At 32.9% G+C, this 24291-nt stretch overlaps 1 protein-coding gene across 1 annotated transcript in view; it reads left to right on the top strand.

Moving 5' to 3' along the window:
- The window catches only part of LOC149414042 (uncharacterized), a 121881-nt gene that overhangs the window by 15314 nt on the left and 82276 nt on the right, over nt 1-24291 (top strand). The gene's annotated exons all lie outside the window — the stretch shown is intronic.

The following is a 24291-nucleotide window of genomic DNA, read 5'->3' as shown; positions in this document are numbered from 1 at the left end:
CTCACGAATGATTCCATGATAACTCAACACAGTGACAATTCAACACACCTTTAAAAAGTGATATAAAGTCATTAGAAACGATGATGAGACGTGTACCCGGCTTTGCTGAGTTATTCTTAAGAGATAGACACAAGGCGTCGAGGACTTTTTTGTAGGCCTTTTTAAGTTGTACAATTCCGTAGTACATCATTTTGATGTATCTCATAAGGTTTAGCCAGCGTTAGCAATGTAAGCGCCCAAAAATATTTTTTACGACTTGATTACAAAACATGGATTTTTTTTCTCTACTTTGTATAAATATAACAAACATGTTTTATACATATTAATCTTCAGGATGAAATTCTCTAAATTATAGTTGAAACCCTATCAACATCCGTTGCGTAGTTTAGAAGAACTAAGCGCACAAACAGACCGAATTAATTTTATACATTTAGAGATTTGAGCGAATCGTTTTCTCTCCGTTTACAATACGATGTATGAATGTTATTAAAGCAATGATTGTGTATAAATACCGGTTCATTCTCTCTGCCTACCCCTGCGGGAAACAACCTGATAGTTATTAGTAGTATAATAACCTATTTAAGGCGATGCACTACGTCGTGTAATATTTTAAATTGAGCTGCTATCATTAATAACCCTTACGTAGATGGCGATAAGGTTTAAATTCCCGCTTAACACCACCCGCCTGTTTTGATTTATGCAAGAAAAAAACATGGCCAAAAAGTGCCTTTTATTTTATTTTGTGGATGTTCATGTATAAATATTTAAATTTTTTTCGATCATTTTATAAATAACTTAATTTGCCACATTATACAGTAAAATCATACAGGAAAATGGGTTGGTAAGTAGGAGATTTTTAACTTTAAAGCAGTTTTCATAGGCCTTTACATTATTTTTTTCTGGGCTTATAAAAAGACTTATGTAAAAAAATACTCGATTATTTCAAAGGCCAAGATGTATTCTACTCGCAGTATTTAATTCAAGCATCTGAAACATTTCTAGGCGACCAAATTTTCAAACCAAAAACACATGATTTTGCATTACTTCACTTTTGAAATGCGTAAATTGTTCAGTTTAAATTATTTGAAACGTTATTTTTTCCCGTCTTCGATGACGGGTTCCATCTACTTTAGTATACTACAATATTGGCCGAACACCGGCGGAAACTACCTGCGAAACAAACCTAAAATAAAATACGTAAAATTATTGAAAATTCCTTTTTTTTCTATCTGCTTTTGATACCAGTTTGTGTTATTACAAATTGAACACCGGCAGAAACGATGTATTTCATTTACTAGAATTACTAATCAAACATTTTTATATAAAAAAAATATAAATAAAGTTTGTTGAAGTATTATTTTAACAATATATGTCTTAATTTATTGCATTATTATGAGACACATGTATTTAAAATATAAACATTTTCTTAAGTTTTCACAGTAGTTCCTGTGCTGGAGGGAATAGATTTTAGAAAAATTATTTTCAGGGACTTCTATGGACGATGGTTTGAAAGAGAGGAACTAGCTGTACTCCGAAACGCATTGCTTTGGCTCTGTCTGTCTGTGCAGATTGAGAAACAATAACGCGTATTGCTTTTAGGTCCAACAGATATCGCTGTTTTTTTTTTAAAAGCATATTTTTATCTGTCACAGGTGACATCTATATAAGATATGTATATAAAAACACACGCGTATTCCAATGCAACGTTGTGTCAAAATTTCAAAGCAATCGGTGAAGAATTTTCAAAGATTTTGAACAAACTAACATTTTTATTTATATTTCTAATTTTTAATTGTAGTGTTTTGTATTTTACTACACTTTTTACTTAACCGCAAGGCTCTTGTGTGATTGAAACGCGGATGATTCGTATTCAAATTTATTACGATATAATATTATTACAACCGAGCTGTACAATCTTAGTTTGGTAACGTGTGCTCGCTAGCAGGGTAAATTTCCGTCTGGCGGCTGGCTCCGCGCAGCGCTCGCTGTTTACGCGACCGGATCGGAAGCGCTCGGTCTTTCCGAACGGTTCCGATTCGCCTGTTCAGTGTTGCTCGACACTGCACTAATTGAACCAATATCTCTCGTAGTAGCGTTTAAATAAAGATTTGTGATTTTTTTAAATATCTTTAATCAATGACGTTATACTAGACTTGTTATTGTCTCACAAAATCTAGATAACATGTGGTTAGTAAGAAACAGTAACATGTGGTTAGTAAGAAAAGTATATATCTATCTCCTAAGGATAATAATCATTTGTCATATTGGGTCCCGAAAAATCATCATGTTCATACTAATTGAACAAAAAATATAGCACTTTCCAGTTTTCTAGATGGAAGGATAACGAAACGCATAAGAAAATAATAGCCAATGATGTAAATAGATGAAATAGCAACATTTGCCATGTTTGGTGACTAGATTTGAATATCCTGGTACACCCCACCTTCCTCTACTCATTTCCTTCCCTTCCTCAGTACCTTCAGAATCACAACATACGACAATTGGGACTGACATAATCTCACTGACTCCACACCGTTGAGAGCAAAAAACGTGTTTTTTACAGCTTGTAAACAAACGTACGTGCGATACTAAATGCAGTAATTCCCTAGTATATCCACTGAACATAGTTCAGCGAAATACGCGTAATTTCACAAGCCAAAAATGTGTATATTCTTGGTATACCTTATATTGTAGGTAATAGGCATTAAAATCGCTTGACAAACGGAGTCTAGAAACGTTCGATTTTAAGCACAAAACTGATTTTTATTTATTTTGTAAATAATTTTATAAGAAAGCAAAAAAGTTAATCAAGTGAAACTGTCACAGATAATCTAAGCTATAATACTGTATTTTTTTAAAGTTGTTTCCTTTACGCATTCATACATTTCTATTGCAAAGATGTTTTTTTTAGTAGTTTACATTTAATTTTTTTATTGAGTAATTTATTATTTTATTTGTATTCTACTGAAGCAAAACGATAGGAAAACCTTCAATTTATCTAAAGCATATTTTTTGGTATTCATAATGTACACCAATTCGTTATAAAGATTAATCAAAATAGTGATTTAGCATTAAATAGTATATTAAATAATTTTACGAATTGCATCGCCTTTGTAAGAATCATTGATTTATTTGTAAAGGTTAGTTGCTTTTTAAATGTGGTTATTTTTTCACGTATTAATTTGTCCTTCAAATTAATCTTTTTGTTTATCACCTACGACCGGCGGAAACTATTTATTTATTATATTGTGTACATATATATTTTATAATTTTTTATGTCACTTGTGAAAATCTAACCCCGCGCGCCCCACAGTTGAATTTCGGCAGCCACCTCCGGTCTGAAGCCCCAAAATACCTTAAAAACCCTTTACAAAAACGCACCGAGGAAACTTACTGAAAAAAATCGCTTGAAATTATTTGTAAGCCTGTTAAAAACTGGACTGCAGGCTCTTAACGAATGAATTGAATTTTTGTAAAAAAATTATCGTATTAACGCAGGTGCATGAACACGTGTTCCGATTTATTCGGAAAGCACGACCATTTTATTAGAAGACGGCCTACTGTCACGTTTTTGACAGGATTTTTATAAATCAGCAATACTCATTTTTCTCCGTCCGTTTGTTAGATTCCCATAATGCAATCTTTACAGCACAGGCGTCAGGTGAGAATGCTGTATTTGTTCTACCGGTATTTTAATGGAAGATGCTACGAGGAACTAGCGTGAGAACGGGTTGCTTTTACGATTCCTTCATGATTTCAACAGCTCGGCTGTGGAACGATTTCCCGGCCTCTGTGTTTCATCTCTCCTACAACAGGTTAACTAATTCATTCAAAAAGACACTCTACACAGCATCCCTTGAGCGGAATTATTTTCCTCATGCGTGGAGTTATACAGATCTAGTCACAAAACATGGCCAAAATCATTTCAAGCAAATTTTCGGGGCGATACTAAGAGAATGTAGTTTCTTAAACTACAAAGTTAAATGTGTCAAGTTCTAAGGTGATATTTATACAACTGTTAAATTATTATTAGTTTTAACGATTTCAATAATATTGTATCCTACAATGAAATTGTATGTTATTTACAAGTGTAGTATCATTAATTAGAAAATACAGACTACAGAACTTTTAGAATTTTCTAAAAATACTTAATGGTAACGAAGATATTCCCAAGTATTACCATTGTCCATAAATTGACTGCCGCGCCCATAGAAAATATATTTTCGTAAATTCGCGAATATATATACCCATAGATTACCCCTCGGGCCAATAGGGAATATATTATATACCCATAGATTACACGTATAGTCAATATATTCGCTTTTGGCAACAGGTCACATGGTATCATAGAAATCGTTCTGTCTCCCTTGTCGTTATGTTTAGAATTATGATCTAAACGTTGTTAGAAAGAGAAAACACCACGCTTTGTATTAAGCTTAATACTAAATCACTATTTTGATTAATCTTTACAACGAATTGGTGTACATTATGAATATCAAAAAATATGCTTTACATAAATTGAAGGTTTTCCTATCGTTTCGCTTTAGTAGAATACAAATAACATAATAAATTACTCAATAAAAAATATAAATGTAAACTACTAAAAAAAAAAAATTTCAATAGAAATGTATGAACGCGTAAAGGAAACAACTATAAAAAAATACATTATTATAGCTAAGATTATCTGTAACAGTTTCACTTGATTAACTTTTTTGCTTTCTTATAAAATTATTTACAAAATAAATAAAAACCAGTTTTGTGCTTGAGATCGAACGTTTCTAGACTCCGTTTGTCAAGCGATTTTAATGCCTATTACCTACAATATAAGGTATACCAAGAATATACACATTTTTGGCCATGTATCTTTTATCAGGAGATTTTTCAATGTGGATGAGTGTTTCAGGCTAATAATTATTACTTATAAAAATAATTAAAAAACTACATTACATCGACTTGAATTCGATTCCGTAACTCATTCCAGTGTTTATTCCATTGATATTGCGTTAAGTATTCCTCGCACGTCCCCGACTTTTTATACCATTCAACAGGCTCTAAATACTCCTGGCACTAATAAGAACAAACGTTGAAATTTTCAGCGATATCGGTCGAATACTTTTCGAGTTTTACGAGCGCAAACATAAGCAGGGTAATTTATTGTATATCAAGTTTTTTTTAAATGTTTAGCTGTTAATTTTTAGCTGTTTTTTTTAAATGTTTATGAAGGGGCCAGTAAAGTGTGTCCACTGTAACTAGTTCAATGAAACCACGTGCGTTGTCTCAGTAATTAATCTGAGCATCTGTCGATCATTTAAACAAAATAAATGCGCATTTACGTAAATAAAAATGTCAATGTTCGTTTGTTCAAAGTCTTAAATCTCTGAAAGTTCTTCGCCGATTGCTTTGGAATTTTGACACTATCTCACAAAAGCGGCGCTATACAAATTATCCAATAATAAATAAAACGTTGCATTCGAATACGCGTGTGTTTTTATATTGTATACCTGTGACAGGTAAAAAGATGAAACACGTTTACAACTACCTCTAGTTCTATAATCTATTTCTAGCTTAATTCCCCGTTGGCTGGGCTTTGCGCAGAGTTTTTAGAAATTTCTTACATACAGTAACTTTCCTCTTGTTTTTAAGATCAAGTGTGCAAAATTTCATCACTATCTGAATAAAACTGTAGATTTGTATACAAATCAAAGCCATTCGCCCGCCCGTCAAGATACAAGAAGATTAGCTGAAGTTTGACTGCGTTTCCCGAGCTTTACGCAAAGATTTCAAAATTTCGTGTATAGAGTGCCCTTTCTCTTGTTTATAAGATCAAGTGTGCAAAATTTCATCAATATCTGAATAAAACTGTAGATTTGTATACAAATCAAATCCATTCGCCCGCCCGTCAAGATACAAGAAGATTAGCCGTTGTTTGAACTGCGTTTACCTGGCTTTACGCAGAGATTTCGAAATTTCTTGTATACAGTAACCTCCCTCTTGTTTTAAAGATTATGTGTGCAAAATTTCATCACTATCTTAATAAAACTGTAGATTTGTATACAAATCAAATTCACGTCGCCGCCATAAACGAATAGAACTTCTTTATATTCATAGATAGTAGATAATTATATAGCTGATAGAATTTAAAAAAAGGATTTAAACTGAACGTTCATTATTTTTTGTGTCTAGATTTGTCAAGGTTAAAAAAACAACTTTAACTGATATTATAACATTTTGTATTCACAATTTAATTAAAAATATTGTAAAATTTACATGCATTCGTTTTCGGGAATTGAATGCAAATTTTGGAAGCGGAAATTAACCCGCTTCCCGACATCCGATCGAGCTGAAACTCATCAGATATGCTCTTTGACGATTACAATACATTTTATCAACTTTTGGACGCAATCGCATGCACACACGCGGACATATACGTATTTATAAATCGGATGAAATCACATCAGTCAAAATTGGAAATCATTGTCAGTCGTTCCCGATCGGCATTTGGCGAGGTAAGTAGGGTTGTTGACTCCAGTCCAGATTTGTATTAATTACCGGAAACAAATTTAAAATTCATTTAGATGTATTTATAGTGCCAAAATTAATTTATATGAACAAAGTTTTTTTTTAATTTCGCAATTCTATTTAAATAATTGACAGTTTGACATTTGACAGTTTGACAGTTTGACATTTGACAGTTTGACAGTTTGACAGTTTGACATTTGACATTTGACAATTTGACATTTGACAGTTTGACATTTGATAGTTTGGCGTTAGAAATTTGTTTGTTTATTAGACATTTTGAGTACTGACAGTTTTAGTAGAATAGTTTAGCTGTTTTAAAATTGTACATTGTCTCCGTCTCAGTTTGACAGTTGAGAACTACTGTTTAATTTTTGACATTATGACGTTAGAAATTTGTGACAGTTGACAGTTAAACTGTATGACGTTGGACAGTTTTAAGTTTGGGCGATATTACACGGTTTGACATTTTTAGATTGGAGAGTTTGTCCAAAGAAACGTCACTATCTCAATGACAAAGCTTTTTTTTTAAACTTCCTTAAAGCAGATAGGTAGTTACAGCAATATTTAAAAGCATCCTCAAAGATAACCACCTGTTGCAAAATAAGGCTTGATTGAATAATAAAGTGGATGCAGCGATTTTCGAAACCGGAAACGGAACGTACAAACAAATAAGACGAAGCTACAAGCCGAAAATGTGTATATTCTTGGTATACCTTATATCGTAGGTAATAGGCATTCAAATCGCTTGACAAACGTAGTCTAGAAACGTTCGATTTCAAGAACAAAACTGGTTTTTTATTTATTTTGTAAATAATTTTATAAGAAAGCAAAAAATTTAATCAAGTGAAACTGTCACAGATAATCTTAGCTATAATACTGTATTTTTTAAAAGTTGTTTCCTTTACGCGTTCATACATTTCTATTGATTAAATTATTTTTTTTAGTTGTTTACATTTATATTTTTTATTGAGTAATGATTATTTTTATTTGTATTCTACTGAAGCTAAACGATAGAAAAACCTTCAATTTATCTGAATTATATTTTTTGGTATTCATAATGTACACCAATTCGTTATAAAGATTAATCAAAATAGCCAAACAGTCGAGTTAAAATAGGATTTCGCTACTATAATAATCAAAAATGTTCAGATAAATATGAAAATTATCGATAGTTTATTTGGTCCGTTTAGAACAAGTTGGCGACGTCTGTTGTCATTTTCTTTCACATCGCTCTAGATTACTTTTATGTTGTTCACGTTATTTCTTACGAAGGAGTAATCCTTTCAGAGACCAACGCGATGTCTTCAAGTGGTTTCAGGAAGAATCTGCTGTAACTACGAGTACTTGGCATCTGACGCTTGCTTTAATGGTCATGCACTTTGATTATGTATTATCTATATTCGGCTTCGTTTTTAATTCAATAATCGTTGTTATACGATTATTGCTATGGAGTAATCGTTGTTGTACGATTATCGGTATGGAATAATCTTTGTTGTACGACGATTATAATTGAATAATCGTTGTTGTACAGTTATTTGTATTGAATAATCGTTTTTGTACGATTACCCGTATGGAATAATCGTCGTTTTACGACGATTGTAATTGAATAATCAGTTGTACAGTTATTTGCATTGAATAATATTGTTATGAAATAATCGTGAATGAACGATTAGTGATGTAGAATAATCTTTGTTGCGCGATAATTGGCATAGCATAATCGTTGTTGAACGACGTTTGGTATAGAATAATCTTTGTTGTACGATTATTTTTATGCAATATAATTGTTGTATGATATTTGGTATGGAATAACCGTTGTTAAACGATTATTGTTATGAAATAATTGTTGTTGTACAATTTTTCGTAAATTATTATTGTTATGCAATACTTGTTGTTATACAATTATTGGTATAAAATAATCGTTGCTCTACGATTATTGGTACGGAATAATCGTTGTTGTACGATTATTGCTATCGAATAATCGTTATTTTACGATTATAATTATTATATAATCGTTTTTGTACGATTATTGGTAGAAAATAATCATTGTTGTACGATTATTTTTTTGCAATAATTGTTGTAATCATTGGCAAAGAAAAATCGTTGTTGTACGATTATTGTTATGCAATACTTGTTGTTGTACAATTAATGGTATAGAATAATCGTTGTTGTATAATTATTGTTATGCATTACTTGTTGTTGTACAATTATTGGTATAGAATAATCGTTGTTGTACGATTAACGGTGTTCCGATTTACTAAAAAATTATTAAATTTTATCGGGAAACGGCCTGCAGTCCCGTTATTTACCGGATTACCAATAATTTGACTAGATTTTTTAATAAATTAGCAATATTCATATTTCTCCGCAGGGCGGAGGGCTTAAATAATCGTAACTGCACGATTATCGATTGATTGATAATCGCGATGCTAGTCGTAATCGTCTCGGCTGGTATCACGGCGCGGTACTGAAGATTGTAATGAATTGGTTCGTGTACGCTGGTCTGTGAGCTGGTATCGCTCTATAAATAAATATGTTTAAATTCTGATAAGAACAAACCGCATCTTTGTACTTAAATAATATTATTTACACGTTTATTCTGTATGTTCTGTTAAAATGTATCATAGGTTTATTCCAATAGTGAGATACAGACCGACACGCTTAACTTTGTATACGGTGACGTACCCACTTCAGATATCTTTCTAAATATATAAAAATGAATGTTTCTTAATTTGTGCCCTATAAACACAAAAAGTACTGTACTAATTTCTCTGAAATTTTCAATGTTTATTGTTACACTAGCTGATTTGTTCCCGGCGTTGCTAGGGGTAATCGTTAGGAGATAGACATATACCTTCTAAGACTTTTATGTAGGCCTTTTTAATATAAACAATTCCTTAATACATTATTTTGATGTATCTCATAAGGTTTAGCCAGCGTTAGCAATGTAAGTGCCCGAAAATATTTTTTTTACAACTCGATTACAAAACATCGTCTTTTCTCTACTTTGTATAAATATAATATGCTTGTTTTGTATATATAAACCTTCCGCAAGAAAATCTCTAAATGATAGTGAAAATTTTATCAAAATCCGTTGCGTCGTTTAGAAGAACTAGGATAACTAGGCCATTAAAGAATTATTTTTTTCAGGATTTCAGAGGCAACTTTGACATTTTTTTGTGAGTTAATGGTGATTATTAAAAAAATAATCTTTCCCAACTTCGGATATAAAATACAATGAAATATAAATAAATAAATAAAACATCGTAAAAAAGACGTTTTTTTGTGTCAAAATTCAAAATTTGTGTACGACAAATTTGTTTTCTAACGAAAATCGGTCGTTTAAGGCAATGCCATACGTAGTAATGCAAAATCATGTGTTTTTGGTTTGAAAATTTGGTGGCCTAGAAATGTTTCAGATGCTTTAATTAAATACTGCGAGTAGAATACATCTTGGCCTTTAAAATAATCGAGTATTTTTTAGATACGTCTTTTTATAAGCCCAGAAAAAAATAATGTATAAGGCCTATGAAAACTGCTTTAAAGTTCAAAATCTCCTACTTACGAACCCATTTTCGGTTATGATTTTATTGTATAATGTGGCAAATTAAGTTATTTATAAAATGATCGGAAAAAAATTAAATATTTATGCGTGAACATGCATAAATCAAAACAGGCGGATGGTGTTAAGAAGGAATTTAAACCTTATCGCCATCTACGTAAGGGTTGTTATTGATAGCGGTTCAATTTAAAATATTACACAACGTAGTGCATCGCCTTAAAAATAAAAAAAATATTTAAACCTATATAAATTGTTCTTTTTTATAAATCATATTTTTATATTATATTTGCATAATAAAAAGGCATTTTTTTAATATTTAGTAATTACCATTAATTCACAAATAATTTCCAAACTTGCCTAAAAAATCGTAAATAATTCATTTCTTTAATTACCCACTAATTTCAAACACGAAAAAATCAATTAGAACATATTCGTACAAGATTTAAGAGTCTCTTTAAAAACTCCTGACACTTAATAAGAATATATTTTTTTAAATATAATACTAGCCAACGTGTACCCGGCCTTGCTGGGGGTAATCCTTAGGAGATAGACATATACCTTCGTAGACTTTTCTGTAGACCTTTTTAAGATATACAATTCCGTAGTACATTATTTTGATGTATCTCATAAGGTTTAGCCAGCGTTAGCAATGTAGTGCCCAAAAATATATTTTACGACTTGATTATAAAACATCAATTTTTCTCTACTTTCTATAAATATAATATACATGTTTTACGTATGCAAACCTTCTAGAAGAAATTCTCTAAATGATAGTGAAAACCTTATCAAAATCCGTTGCGTAGTTTAGAAGAAATAAGCGCACTAACAGACAGACGCGGATTTCGTGGCTATTGCGAATTGCTATTTAAATTTGTTTTTTTATTACAATATATATAATAAACGGTTTGTTGGGAATATGAGTCGATGTGTCGAGTGTACCCGGCCGCTCGCGCATTCAGCGGGTCGGGTGTACCCAGATACGGCGAACACCGGCGGAAACTACGCCAACCAATTTCTAGATTATATTATTTCAATAAATTAAATTAACAAGCTTAATGTGAACGAAAGCAAGCGACCTTTTCGTAAAAAATGGTTTTTGTTTTAAACGGCTATATCTTCGAAAATAATACAAATATTTCAAAGATTTTTTTTACAAAATACTCACCACACTTCAGTGCTAATATTATTGTATTAAATTAAAGCATATTTTTGTAATACGACCCCATAAACTGATGTTAAACTCAGCGTTCGGTTATTTATTGATGTTTTATGCGTAAAAAATGTATGTATACAATTTTATTCAATGATTTTTTTTTACAAAATACTCACCACACTTCAACGCTAAAATTATTGTCAAAAATTATAGCCTTTTTTTGTAATTCGACGCCATAAACTGAAGTTAAAGTCAGCGTTGTGCTATTTATTGATTATCGCATAAAACATGCGTTAAAAATGTATGTATAGAATTTTTTTCTATGATTTTTTTTACAAAATACTCACCACGCTTCAACGCTAAAATTATTGTATCAAATTGAAGCATGTTTTTGTAACACGACTCCATAAACTGAAGTTTAAGTCAGCGTTAAGCTATTTCTTGATGTTTTATGCGTAAAAAATGTATATATATACATATTTTTTCACATATCATTACAAAAAAATACAAAAAAACTTACGCATATCTAAGGATAATTATGAATTTTTACATATTCTAGTGATTTAAACGTGGTTAACATGCAAAATACATGAATTAGAAGTTCGTTTATGGAATTCGAAGCCTTGATTCACATTTTTAAATATATATACATTATTTTGAAACCCTTATACAGCAGATTGATTGAAATATTTATACATATTGTCTGTTAACCAAGTTCTACATCAAATTTTGAGTAGAGTACTGGGCACAATGCAAGCCGTGGACCCAGTATTTACGTCGCATCCCCTCTCCTTTGCCCAGGCGAAGTCAGGCCAAATACAGAACGGCGACGGCCAGCCAATCACCGCAAAGCACGATTAGATTTTCTATTATATTTTTTTTTGATTTTGGCTTTCGTTTACGAGTAAATCGAGCCAAAAGTTGTAATTTTTTGGGTCAATTTGAAAAAAAAAAATTAAAAAATCTCCAGATTTGTTTTCAACCGTTCATCGATAGCAGATAGACGCGTCTTCGATGACAATGCATTCTATCATTTTTTGGTGGCATTTACGCACAAACACGCCGACATATAAGCATTTCTCTGAAATATCTCGGTCCTACCCGATCGATATTTGGCGAGGTTGTTAGGAAGGAAGCAATCAATCCTCCGTAGATATCTTATTGCTTCTTTGAATTACACTTAAATTCAAAGCAAATTTGAGTTCATTGAACCAGATTTCACGCAAGACTAACGCACAATATCGATAAAAATTCAACCCGTAAAAAAACAAACTTATTTTTATTACGATACATATATGTATATAGATATTCAAGAAGGTATGATGGTAAGATATGTAATATACCAGCTATATTACCCGGTTTTGCCCGGGATTTCCGTGGATTTCTTGTAGACAGTGTTTTGTGTAGTACATAATTTCATCAATCTCGAAATAAAACTGTTGATTTGTGTGACAAAACAATCTTCCTTATATAAATAATAGCCAGATTATCTGCAATCTAATGAATCTACACTAGATAAAGCGATATGGGAACGTTTGCAATATGACGTGTGTCAAAATGTAACTTCTCTTTTGAAATTATTAATACTTTACCTCTTCTAAGAAAGTTCTATTTTTAAAATTACCATTCTAAATTTAAAAACATTAGACAATCAATTCAAACAGTGCTCGACACATGTAACTTTGCAGGCGGTCAAAAGAGAAACTAATTGATGAAAGTTTTAAATCCATTGTTGTTTTATAGAAGCTGTTGTAGAAATGAGATCCCTGAGGCGTATGTGAATTCTTCTATATTATATTGTTGAAGTCCCCGGCGTTGACCGAGCTTTACACGCTTTTCGATATCAGATGTAGACTTATAGACAGTTATTTTAAAAGTAAAGTGTGCGAAATTTCATCTTAAGGCGATGCCATACGTAGTAATGAAAAATCATGTGTTTTTGGTTTGAAAATTTGGTCGCCTAGAAATGTTTCAGATGCTTTAATTAAATATTGCGAGTAGAATACATCTTGGCCTTTGAAATAATCGAGTATTTTTTACATAAGTCTTTTTATAAGCCCAGAAAAAAAATAATGTAAAGGCCTATGAAAACTGCTTTAAAGTTCAAAATCTCCTACTTACGAACCCATTTTCGGTTATGATTTTATTGTATAATGTGGATAATTAAGTTATTTATAAAATGATCGAAAAAAAATTAAATATTTATGCCTGAACATCCACAAAATAAAATAAAAGGCACTTTTTGGCCATGTTTTTTTCTTGCATAAATCAAAGCAGGCGGATGGTGTTAAGCGGGAATTTAAACCTTATCGCCATCTACGTAAGGGTTGTTATTGATAGCGGCTCAATTTAAAATATTACACGACGTAGTGCATCGCCTTAAATTAAAAATTCTCCGTTATAAATTTGGTGGGGTGGTTTTTAGAAATCTCATGCAGATGCAATGTATATTTGCGGCAGGTTTCAGAGTGAGAGATACTCTCAGTATCGCCCTGGTGCAAGACCACCATTCAGAAATGAAACTTTGCTTAAAATGGCTTTAGCCGCGTTTGTTGACCAGTTCTGAGTAACCAGGTACTTCCCGACCTTCATCTTCCCCTCTCCACTACCTTCAGAATGCCATAGTATCACTGGCTTCCGTTGCTGACGGTTGGGAGCAGTTTGGTGACCTCCTCCTGTTTTAAACGTTAAGTGTGCAAAATTTCATCAATTTCAGAATAAAACTGCAAATTTGTATAAATAACAAAGCCACGACGACATAATATTTACACATACCGCACAAGAGTCCCAATTGCTCAGTGGAACTATTGCATCCCTAATTGAGGTATGCTGTGCGAGTGAAGGGATTAAGGAGGTGAAAGTTCTCCAGGGCGATACTGAGAGTACCTAGTACCTAGTATCTTCCAAGAGTGTGGTTAGGTACCGATGATCATGAGCACGATGGCAAGTTCACCTTGAGGACATTGCGCGCGCACTCGCCACGTTTGTCATTGACACGTTATTTCCTAACTAATGGGCGCTTTACACGAAACTATATCGGGACCCATATGGAAAATCTCATTTTTTTTATTATTTTTTTTATTTCCTTTATTTTTTCCCAATTTATATATTTCACATTACAAGTTTTATAATAATAGGAAAGGGAACCCACTAAGGCGCAGCCTGTGCGTGGGTAATATAAGTTAATACATTAGATTTTTGTACCTAAAAATATATAACAGTAAAAATAAAATAAAAGCACTAAGCATAATAAAGAAAAACGGTAGGATTATAATTAAAGTTAGTCTAAAAGATTGTGCTAAAAGGGGAATATTCAAAATAAATCAAAGTAAAAATAAAGATTGTAAGATAATATATATGAATTAAAAGAACACAAAATAAAATAATAATAACTATGCAGAAACAAAATAGAAAAAAGTAAAAATTAAATGAATAATGCTTCAACATTTGCATTGTAAAGCCACAACTTTAATTATTTTTGGTATTGCGCTAGTTTAGTTGTTACTTGAATTTTTTTTGGTAATAGATTAAAAGTGCGAGGTCCAATAAAGCTACTGTGAGTTTGCATTAGTTTGGTATTGGTTTGTGGGGTATAAAATACATGATTTCTTCTATTTTATTAAAATACAATTTCCAATACCAACTGCTCACAACCGTTTGGAGCCAGTGAGACAATAGTATCCGCATTGGATATGTTGTCAGGCCGAAGGTAGTGGCGAGTGAAAGGAGACGGGGAAGAGGGAGGTAGGATAGTACCTGGCTGTTCAGATTTGGTCACCAAACACGGCTGAAGCCATTTCTGGAACCTGCCGCAAGTAACTATGTATTACTTTAAATGAATAAATTGTGAGATGCCGTCAACATAAATCATAAATCTATTTTAAATACGTATACGAATGAATGAAAATCTTGCAAATGGAATTTAACCCACTTCCCGACATCCGATCGAGCTGAAACTCGGCAGGTAAGCTCGTTGTCGATGACAATGCGTTCTATAAACTTTTGGTGGCAATCGCGCGTACACACGCGGACGTTACAACGGTTAATATGCGAAATAAATGTCGGTCATACCCAATCGTGATTTGGTTCAGTTGTTAGCTCGGTTGACTCTAGTGCCTGTGGAGGAAGTTTCAATATTAAAGCACATTATATATTTAATTCATGCTATTAATAAAAATTGATGTATTATAGCTTTAAAAAATGTTGTTTAAAAAAACTGGAGATCGTATTTCACGTTGTTGTTTTTCTCGGAAACCATAATCTCTAAATACAGGGTTTTCCAATAAGAGGTGTTATTTTGATATTCAATCGTAAAAGATCAATGGTTTCGTTGCTTGTGTGGCACTTAGTGCCGTCTTGTTGAAAGTAAACGTTGTCCAGATCAATACCATCCAATTCCGGCCATAAAAAAATCATTTATCATCTCTCGATAGCGCAATCCATTCATCGTAACTGTTGCTCCAGCCTCATTTTCGAAAAAGTAAGGTCCAATGACTCCGCCGGACCATAAACCGCACCAAACAGTCACACGTTGAGGATAGAGAGGCTTTTCAACAATAACTCTTGGGTTTTCCGAGCCCCAGATGTGACAATTTTGCTTGTTGACGAAGCCACCGAGGTGGAAATGGGTCTCATCACTCAAGATGATTTGCATTTGATTCACTCAAGTGAATTTTAATAATTTCAATGCGTTGTTGAAGCGTGTATCGTTCCATTTTTATTAATGGCGTAGTTTCTACTTGTCAAATGTCAAAAAATGACAGCTTCAAAAGTAACATTTACCGAAATAGCGGGATATTCAAAATAACACCTCTTATTGGAAAACCTGTAGAATAAAATAAAGTCGCCATCCTCGTCTGTCTGTTTGTGCGCTTAGTTCTTCTAAACTACGAAACGGATTTTGATAGGGTTTTCAATATCATTTAGAGAATTTCTTCCGGAAGGTTTATCTATATAATATGTACATGCATATTATATTTTTAGAAACTATGAAATTCGATGTTTTGTAATCAAGTCGAAAAAAATATATATTTTTGGGCGCTTACATTGGTAACGCTGGCTAAACCTTATGTGATACATCAAAATAATGTAGTACGGAATTGTATATCATAAAAAGGCCAACAGAAAAGTGCGTGGTGGTATATGTCTATCTCTTAAGGATAACCCCTAGCAACACCGGGTACGCGTCACCTAGTTAATAATGTATTAACGTTATCAATAAATGTGATGTATAAGGAAGTGGGGATAGGAATGAATGCCGTCGCCCAGGGAACAATTATTTGGATAACTAGCACCTAATATGTCAACCCAAGTGATTTGTAATGTTTGGTGACTTAGCAGGGGTGCCCGGGTGCATGTGGGTGAGGATTGTCTAAGTCTTGGCGGCGAACCACTCGGGGTGACCTATGGCAAGGGTGTTAGTGTTAGCTAATGTTAAAATAAAGACAAAATCGGGAAGTACCTGGCTATTCAGATGTAGTCACCAAATGGTGGTGGTGTATATCTTGTTGAATCATTCTCTCTTTGCGTTAGGGAATCGATAGTATAAAATCAGTCTGTTTGTGCGCTTAGTTCTTCTCAACTACTCAACGGATTTTGGTTTGGGTTTTCACTATCATTTAGAGAATTTCTTCCTACAGGTTAACACATTTATAGAAAGTAGTGAAGAGTGTCCGACCAACGCCGGGTACACATCAGTAAATTAGTGTTGTTTCAATATAAGTGTTGTATTTTGAAAGGGGTTTTCACTATCATTTAGAGAATTTCTTCCTACAGGTTAACACATTTATAGAAAGTAGTGAAGAGTGTCCGACCAACGCCGGGTACACATCAGTAAATTAGTGTTGTTTCAATATAAGTGTTGTATTTTGAAAGGGGTTTTCACTATCATTTAGAGAATTTCTTCCTACAGGTTAACACATTTATAGAAAGTAGTGAAGAGTGTCCGACCAACGCCGGGTACACATCAGTAAATTAGTGTTGTTTCAATATAAGTGTTGTATTTTGAAAGGGGTTTTCACTATCATTTAGAGAATTTCTTCCTACAGGTTAACACATTTATAGAAAGTAGTGAAGAGTGTCCGACCAACGCCGGGTACACATCAGTAAATTAGTGTTGTTTCAATATAAGTGTTGTATTTTGAAAGGGGTTTTCACTATCATTTAGAGAATTTCTTCCTACAGGTTAACACATTTATAGAAAGTAGTGAAGAGTGTCCGACCAACGCCGGGTACACATCAGTAAATGAGTGTTGTTTCAATATAAGTGTTGTATTTTGAAAGGGGTTTTCACTATCATTTAGAGAATTTCTTCCTACAGGTTAACACATTTATAGAAAGTAGTGAAGAGTGTCCGACCAACGCCGGGTACACATCAGTAAATTAGTGTTGTTTCAATATAAGTGTTGTATTTTGAAAGGGGTTTTCACTATCATTTAGAGAATTTCTTCCTACAGGTTAACACATTTATAGAAAGTAGTGAAGAGTGTCCACAGCTAGTTGTAAGTAAATTAGTGTTGTTTCAATATAAGTGTTGTATTTTGAAAGGGGTTTTCACTATCATTTAGAGAATTTCTTCCTACAGGTTAACACATTTATAGAAAGTAGTGAAGAGTGTCCGACCAACGCCGGGTACACATCAGTAAATTAGTGTTGTTTCAATATAAGTGTTGTATTTTGAAAGGGGTTTTCACTATCATTTAGAGAATTTCTTCCTACAGGTTAACACATTTATAGAAAGTAGTGAAGAGTGTCCACAGCTAGTTGTAAGTAAATTAGTGTTGTTTCAATATAAGTGTTGTATTTTGAAAGGGGTTTTCACTATCATTTAGAGAATTTCTTCCTACAGGTTAACACATTTATAGAAAGTAGTGAAGAGTGTCCGACCAACGCCGGGTACACATCAGTAAATTAGTGTTGTTTCAATATAAGTGTTGTATTTTGAAAGGGGTTTTCACTATCATTTAGAGAATTTCTTCCTACAGGTTAACACATTTATAGAAAGTAGTGAAGAGTGTCCGACCAACGCCGGGTACACATCAGTAAATTAGTGTTGTTTCAATATAAGTGTTGTATTTTGAAAGGGGTTTTCACTATCATTTAGAGAATTTCTTCCTACAGGTTAACACATTTATAGAAAGTAGTGAAGAGTGTCCACAGCTAGTTGTAAGTAAATTAGTGTTGTTTCAATATAAGTGTTGTATTTTGAAAGGGGTTTTCACTATCATTTAGAGAATTTCTTCCTACAGGTTAACACATTTATAGAAAGTAGTGAAGAGTGTCCGACCAACGCCGGGTACACATCAGTAAATTAGTGTTGTTTCAATATAAGTGTTGTATTTTGAAAGGGGTTTTCACTATCATTTAGAGAATTTCTTCCTACAGGTTAACACATTTATAGAAAGTAGTGAAGAGTGTCCACAGCTAGTTGTAAGTAAATTAGTGTTGTTTCAATATAAGTGTTGTATTTTGAAAGGGGTTTTCACTATCATTTAGAGAATTTCTTCCTACAGGTTAACACATTTATAGAAAGTAGTGAAGAGTGTCCGACCAACGCCGGGTACACATCAGTAAATTAGTGTTGTTTCAATATAAGTGTTGTATTTTGAAAGGGGTTTTCACTATCATTTAGAGAATTTCTTCCTACAGGTTAACACATTTATAGAAAGTAGTGAAGAGTGTCCACAGCTAGTTGTAAGTAAATTAGTGTTGTTTCAATATAAGTGTTGTATTTTTGTTGATAGCAAAAGGTTTTTATGTGCTTTCTGTGTTTTGATAAAGTAATAGCCCTTGAAATGATTTTCTTGCGAAAACGGCGCTATACAAATAATCCAATCATTATTATTATTACCAATAGCATCTGATTTTTCACCAGGGAGATTCTGAAAGTATCTTACTTACCAAAGAGCCTACTATCTTATGACTTATGTAATGCGTGACTGCATGTAAATAAAATAATTATATTTACGAGCGTTTCTTTCTGTGGATATAAAACAAATGTATGAAACCATCACGCTGTTTCCCGCGGGGGTAGGCAGAGAACACATCGTCTCATAACACAACTCTTGTGTTTCCTCTCCACACGGGATACCCAAAGATGTCATAGTTTTGTGTGTGAAGTGAATGCAGTATTTTATCTAGTGACTGCACGTTTCTACATTGTCAGGGATTCGTGTCAGGGTCACCTTTATTTTATATTTAATGTGATTGTGTAAATGAAGTTATGCCACTTTTGTTATAGTCTTTAATTAATCCGAGACGCATCACATTTCGACAGTTCTAATTCTATACAATTATTCTCTGCCGGTGAAATATCTTTATACGTTTTCCGGGCTTTATATAGACTTCATAGGCAGTCATTTTTGACTGTCTGACCATTTTCAACATGATTTCTTTTTTTTACTTGTTACTATTATCAACATGCTTCTATTTATTATTAATATGTTTCTACTATCAACATGTTTCTATTATCAACATGTTTCTATTATATGCATGTTTCTATTATCTACATGTTTCTATCATCTACATGTAATAATAACACGTTTCTGATATTACCGCGTTCCTATTGACAACGCGTTTCTGATATTATCGTGTCTTATTTACAAAACGTTTCTGATACTAGTTCCTATTGACAACACGTTTCTGATATTATTGTCTTCCTATTGACAACACGATTCTGATATTATCATGTGTCTATTGTAACCGTAACTGATGTAACCACCAAAATGTCCATTCATCAACATGTTTATATTTATTATTAATATTTTTCTACTATCAATACGTTTCTATTATCTACATGTTTATAGTACCAACATGTTTCTATTATCTACTTGTTTATATTACCAACACGTTTCTCTTATCTACATGTTTATATTACCAACATGTTTTTATTATCAACATGCTTCTATCATCTACATGTAATAATAACACTTTTCTGATATTATAGTGTTCCTATTGACAACGCGTTTCTGATATTATCGTGTCTTATTTACAAAACGTTTCTGATACTAGTTCCTATTGACAACACGTTTCTGATATTATTGTCTTCCTATTGACAACACGATTCTGATATTATCATGTGTCTATTGTAACCGTAACTGATGTAACCACCAAAATGTCCATTCATCAACATGTTTATATTTATTATTAATATTTTTCTACTATCAATACGTTTCTATTATCTACATGTTTATAGTACCAACATGTTTCTATTATCTACTTGTTTATATTACCAACACGTTTCTCTTATCTACATGTTTATATTACCAACATGTTTTTATTATCAACATGCTTCTATCATCTACATGTAATAATAACACTTTTCTGATATTATAGTGTTCCTATTGACAACGCGTTTCTGATATTATCGTGTCTTATTTACAAAACGTTTCTGATACTAGTTCCTATTGACAACACGTTTCTGATATTATCGTGTCTTATTTACAAAACGTTTCTGATATTATCGTGTCTTATTTACAAAACGTTTCTGATACTATCGTGTTCCTATTGACAACACGTTTCTGATATTATTGTCTTTCTATTGACAACACGATTCTGATATTATCATGTGTCTATTATAAACATATTTCTATTGTCATATTGATGTAACCACCAAAATGTCCATTCATCAACATGTTTAAATTTATTATTAATATTTTTCTACTATCAATATGTTTCTACTATCAATATTTTTCTATTATCTACATGTTTATAGTACCAACATGTTTCTATTATTTACATGCAATAATAACACGTTTCTGATATTACCATGTTTCTATTATAAACATATTTCTATGGTCATGTTGATGTGATCACCAAAATGTCCATTTATCAACATGTTTATATTTGCTATCAACATGTTACTATTGTCAACATGTTTCTGATCGCATCATGTTTCTATTATCAACATGTTTAATTTATAAACATATAATTGTCATCACCATACTGTCCATTTATCACCATGTTTTTATTAGTTATTAACATATTTATATATGTTATCAACATGTTTGTACTGTCAACATGCTTCTGATAATGTTTCTATTATAAACATGTTTCATTTTTATACATATTGAAGTATTCCATGTCCATTTAGCAACTTGTTTCCACAATCAATTTACCATCTTCAACACAAAATAATTTATTAATCAAGAACAAAATATCATCACCTTAAATTAAAACGAAAATCTAAAAAATACACATTACATCTGTGTTAATGTTTATACTGGAACTCTTTTCATTGGAACCAAACTATAATTAAATTCATAACATGATGTGTGTCTATATGTCTGTGTGTGTTATGTTTAGTAAGCTGCGACATTTTATTGAATTTACGTTAATAATATTTTTTTATCTTTTGTGGAGGTAAACGGATCTTATCAATCCATGTTTGATATGATATACTCGTATGTACGTAATTTATACTTAGATTCAAATTCACGTACAATATTATTCACTCGACGATTATTTATTCTATAAATTACCAGTCCGCAATGGAGTGCTGGTACCAACCCTGATTTATTTATGTCAGCGAGGCATGGAACTGGCAGATGAAGAGTTAAATTAGACTGAATTAGTTCTCTGAGGCGTGTGTGTGGTAAATCTTGTGATCTAATGAGTAAGATAGAAAGGAACGGATTTTTTTAACGGAGGGGTAAGACTATCGACTAGCAATCCGAAGGTCGCGGATTCTAATCCCGGCGTACGCCTAAGTATACTTGCGGCACGTTCTAAAGTGGAAGATACCCTCAGTATCGCCCTGGTGTAAGATCGCCGTTCAGAATTGAAATGTTGCTTGAAATGGCTTTAGCCATGTTTGGGGTCCAGATCTGAAAAACTAGGCACTTTCCTAGCCTAACATCGTGCCCCAATATGAGGGATGTCATAGTCTCACTGGGAGGGAGACATGGCACGATCAAGTTTATCAAATACTAGAGTTTTGTCAAGAATCATAATAACAGAAGAGTATATATGAATGCGAATGAAACAACTCTTGATATGACCCTACTCGAATATCTGATTCACTTGGTCGTGCCATGTCTTCTTCGGGCGTCCCTGACTTCCGCTACCATTCACATTTGCGTCATATATTCTCCTTATACTCCTATCTTCGCTCATTCGCTCTAAATGCCCAAACTAAGCGTCCCTTTCTTAATCTTACTCATTACGCTTACATCAGCCTTGCACTTTTTGGGGATCTCCACATTCCTCACACGATCATACATGGTTTTACCTCACACATACGCCTCAGGGATCTCATTTTTACAGCATTCAGTCTACTTTCATCCTTTCTTTGCCAGTTCCATGCCTCACTTCCATACATCAGGGTAGGTACCAGCAGTCCATTGTGGACTGCTAGCTTAGCTTCTTTGGACAATGTTTAGTTAGCGCCAACTGCGTTCAGTCCTCCATTAACGGAATAACCTGCATTTCCCCTTGTTTCAATATCTCTGTCAGCCTTCCCATCTCTCTAGAACATACTTCCTAAATACACATTTTTATAAATTGACTTGATTGATTCTTCAAATTACTAGATCGATTCTGTGCTCTAAAAGTGGGAACTCTAGAACACAAATAACTTCTCTTCTATCGAGCCTTATCAATCTTCCATATAATTTTGAAATTTGCCAATTTAAAATCTCAAAATAGTAATATAGTCTGTTTGTGCGCTTATTTCTTCTAAACTACCCAACTAATTTAAACAAGATTTTCACCATCATTTAGAGAATTTCTTCCGGAAGGTTTACATATATAATACATGCATATTATATTTTTAGAAAGTAGAGAAAAGTCGATGTTTTGTAATCAAGTCATAAAAATAATTATTTTTGGGCGCTTATATTACTAACGCTGGCTAAACCTTAGAAGATACAACAAAATAATGTGTTACAGAATTGTACAGCATAAAAAGGTCTACAGATTTATCTGCCATGGTATATGTCTATCTCTTAAGGATAACCCCTAGCAACGCCGGGTAAACGTCAGCCAGTGAATATATAAACTCACCTAGCCAAGAAAACCCTTGAAGGGAGAAAGCCAGTAATATTTGAATCAGATCAATATGAGAATGTGTTAATGCTAGCGTGGCAAAGTTATATTCCAGATTTTTTTATCGATGTATCGCTTAAATAATTGATTTAACACCTAGTGCGCCGAGAATTCATCTTGTATTTGCTAGTAGCCAACCGGACTTGCCTCAACTTAAAGGTATTTTGAACTTTTAAAATGTTATAGTGATTTTTTGGGGTATTATGCCGTGTTGCGCTACCTCCTTCTTTAGTCAACGTCTCGGACAGCATTGCAGCGTCCATCATCAGAGCAGATGTGTAATCTAAGTTTGTGCGTATGTATGAAGATGCGATACTGTGTTGACAAAATGTGTGTTATTAAAATTGTGATATCAAATTGGATTACGAAAAACGACGTCAGACAAGTGTAAAAGAGACAGAGATCGTTCTAAATGACCTAGAATTAAAAGGTATTAAGTCGGTGGCGTTATTACGTCATTTTGGACACGGACAACTTCTGTTTACTTTGTTATGAGAAATGAAGTGTCAAAGAAAATTTCTCACTTCATTTATTTACACTAATTTTTTTTACTGTTTTCTGATTTTGAGGTTCAACCTTTTAAAAGTAAAGTATTTTAATATTTTAAAAAAATATCAGGACGTTTACCTAACACTTACAAACATGCAAATATAACCATTTGCAACCTGCTAGGGAATAATAATTCATTGCATAAGGTTCTACTTAAATTTCCCTAACGCCATTCCAAGGTAGGGCCACGTTATAATTAAATATCTTCCTTTAAAATGGAATAATAATTCATTGCATAAGGTTCTAACTACATTTCCCTAATGCCATGCCAAGGTAGGATCACGTTATAATTAAATATCTTCCTTTAAAATGGAATAATAATTCATTGCATAAGGTTCTAACTACATTTCCCTAATGCCATTCCAAGGTAGGGCCACTTTATAATTAAATATCTTCCTTTAAAATGGAATAATAATTCATTGCATAAGGTTCTAACTACATTTCCCTAATGCCATTCCAAGGTAGGGCC

Source organism: Hesperophylax consimilis, chromosome 20 (genome assembly GCF_061612785.1).
Source record: "Hesperophylax consimilis isolate HC1 chromosome 20, BYU_Hcon_1.0, whole genome shotgun sequence".
Taxonomy (NCBI): domain Eukaryota; kingdom Metazoa; phylum Arthropoda; class Insecta; order Trichoptera; family Limnephilidae; genus Hesperophylax; species Hesperophylax consimilis.
Note: the sequence above shows the minus strand (reverse complement) of the source record. Positions and strands in the feature narration are given on the sequence as shown.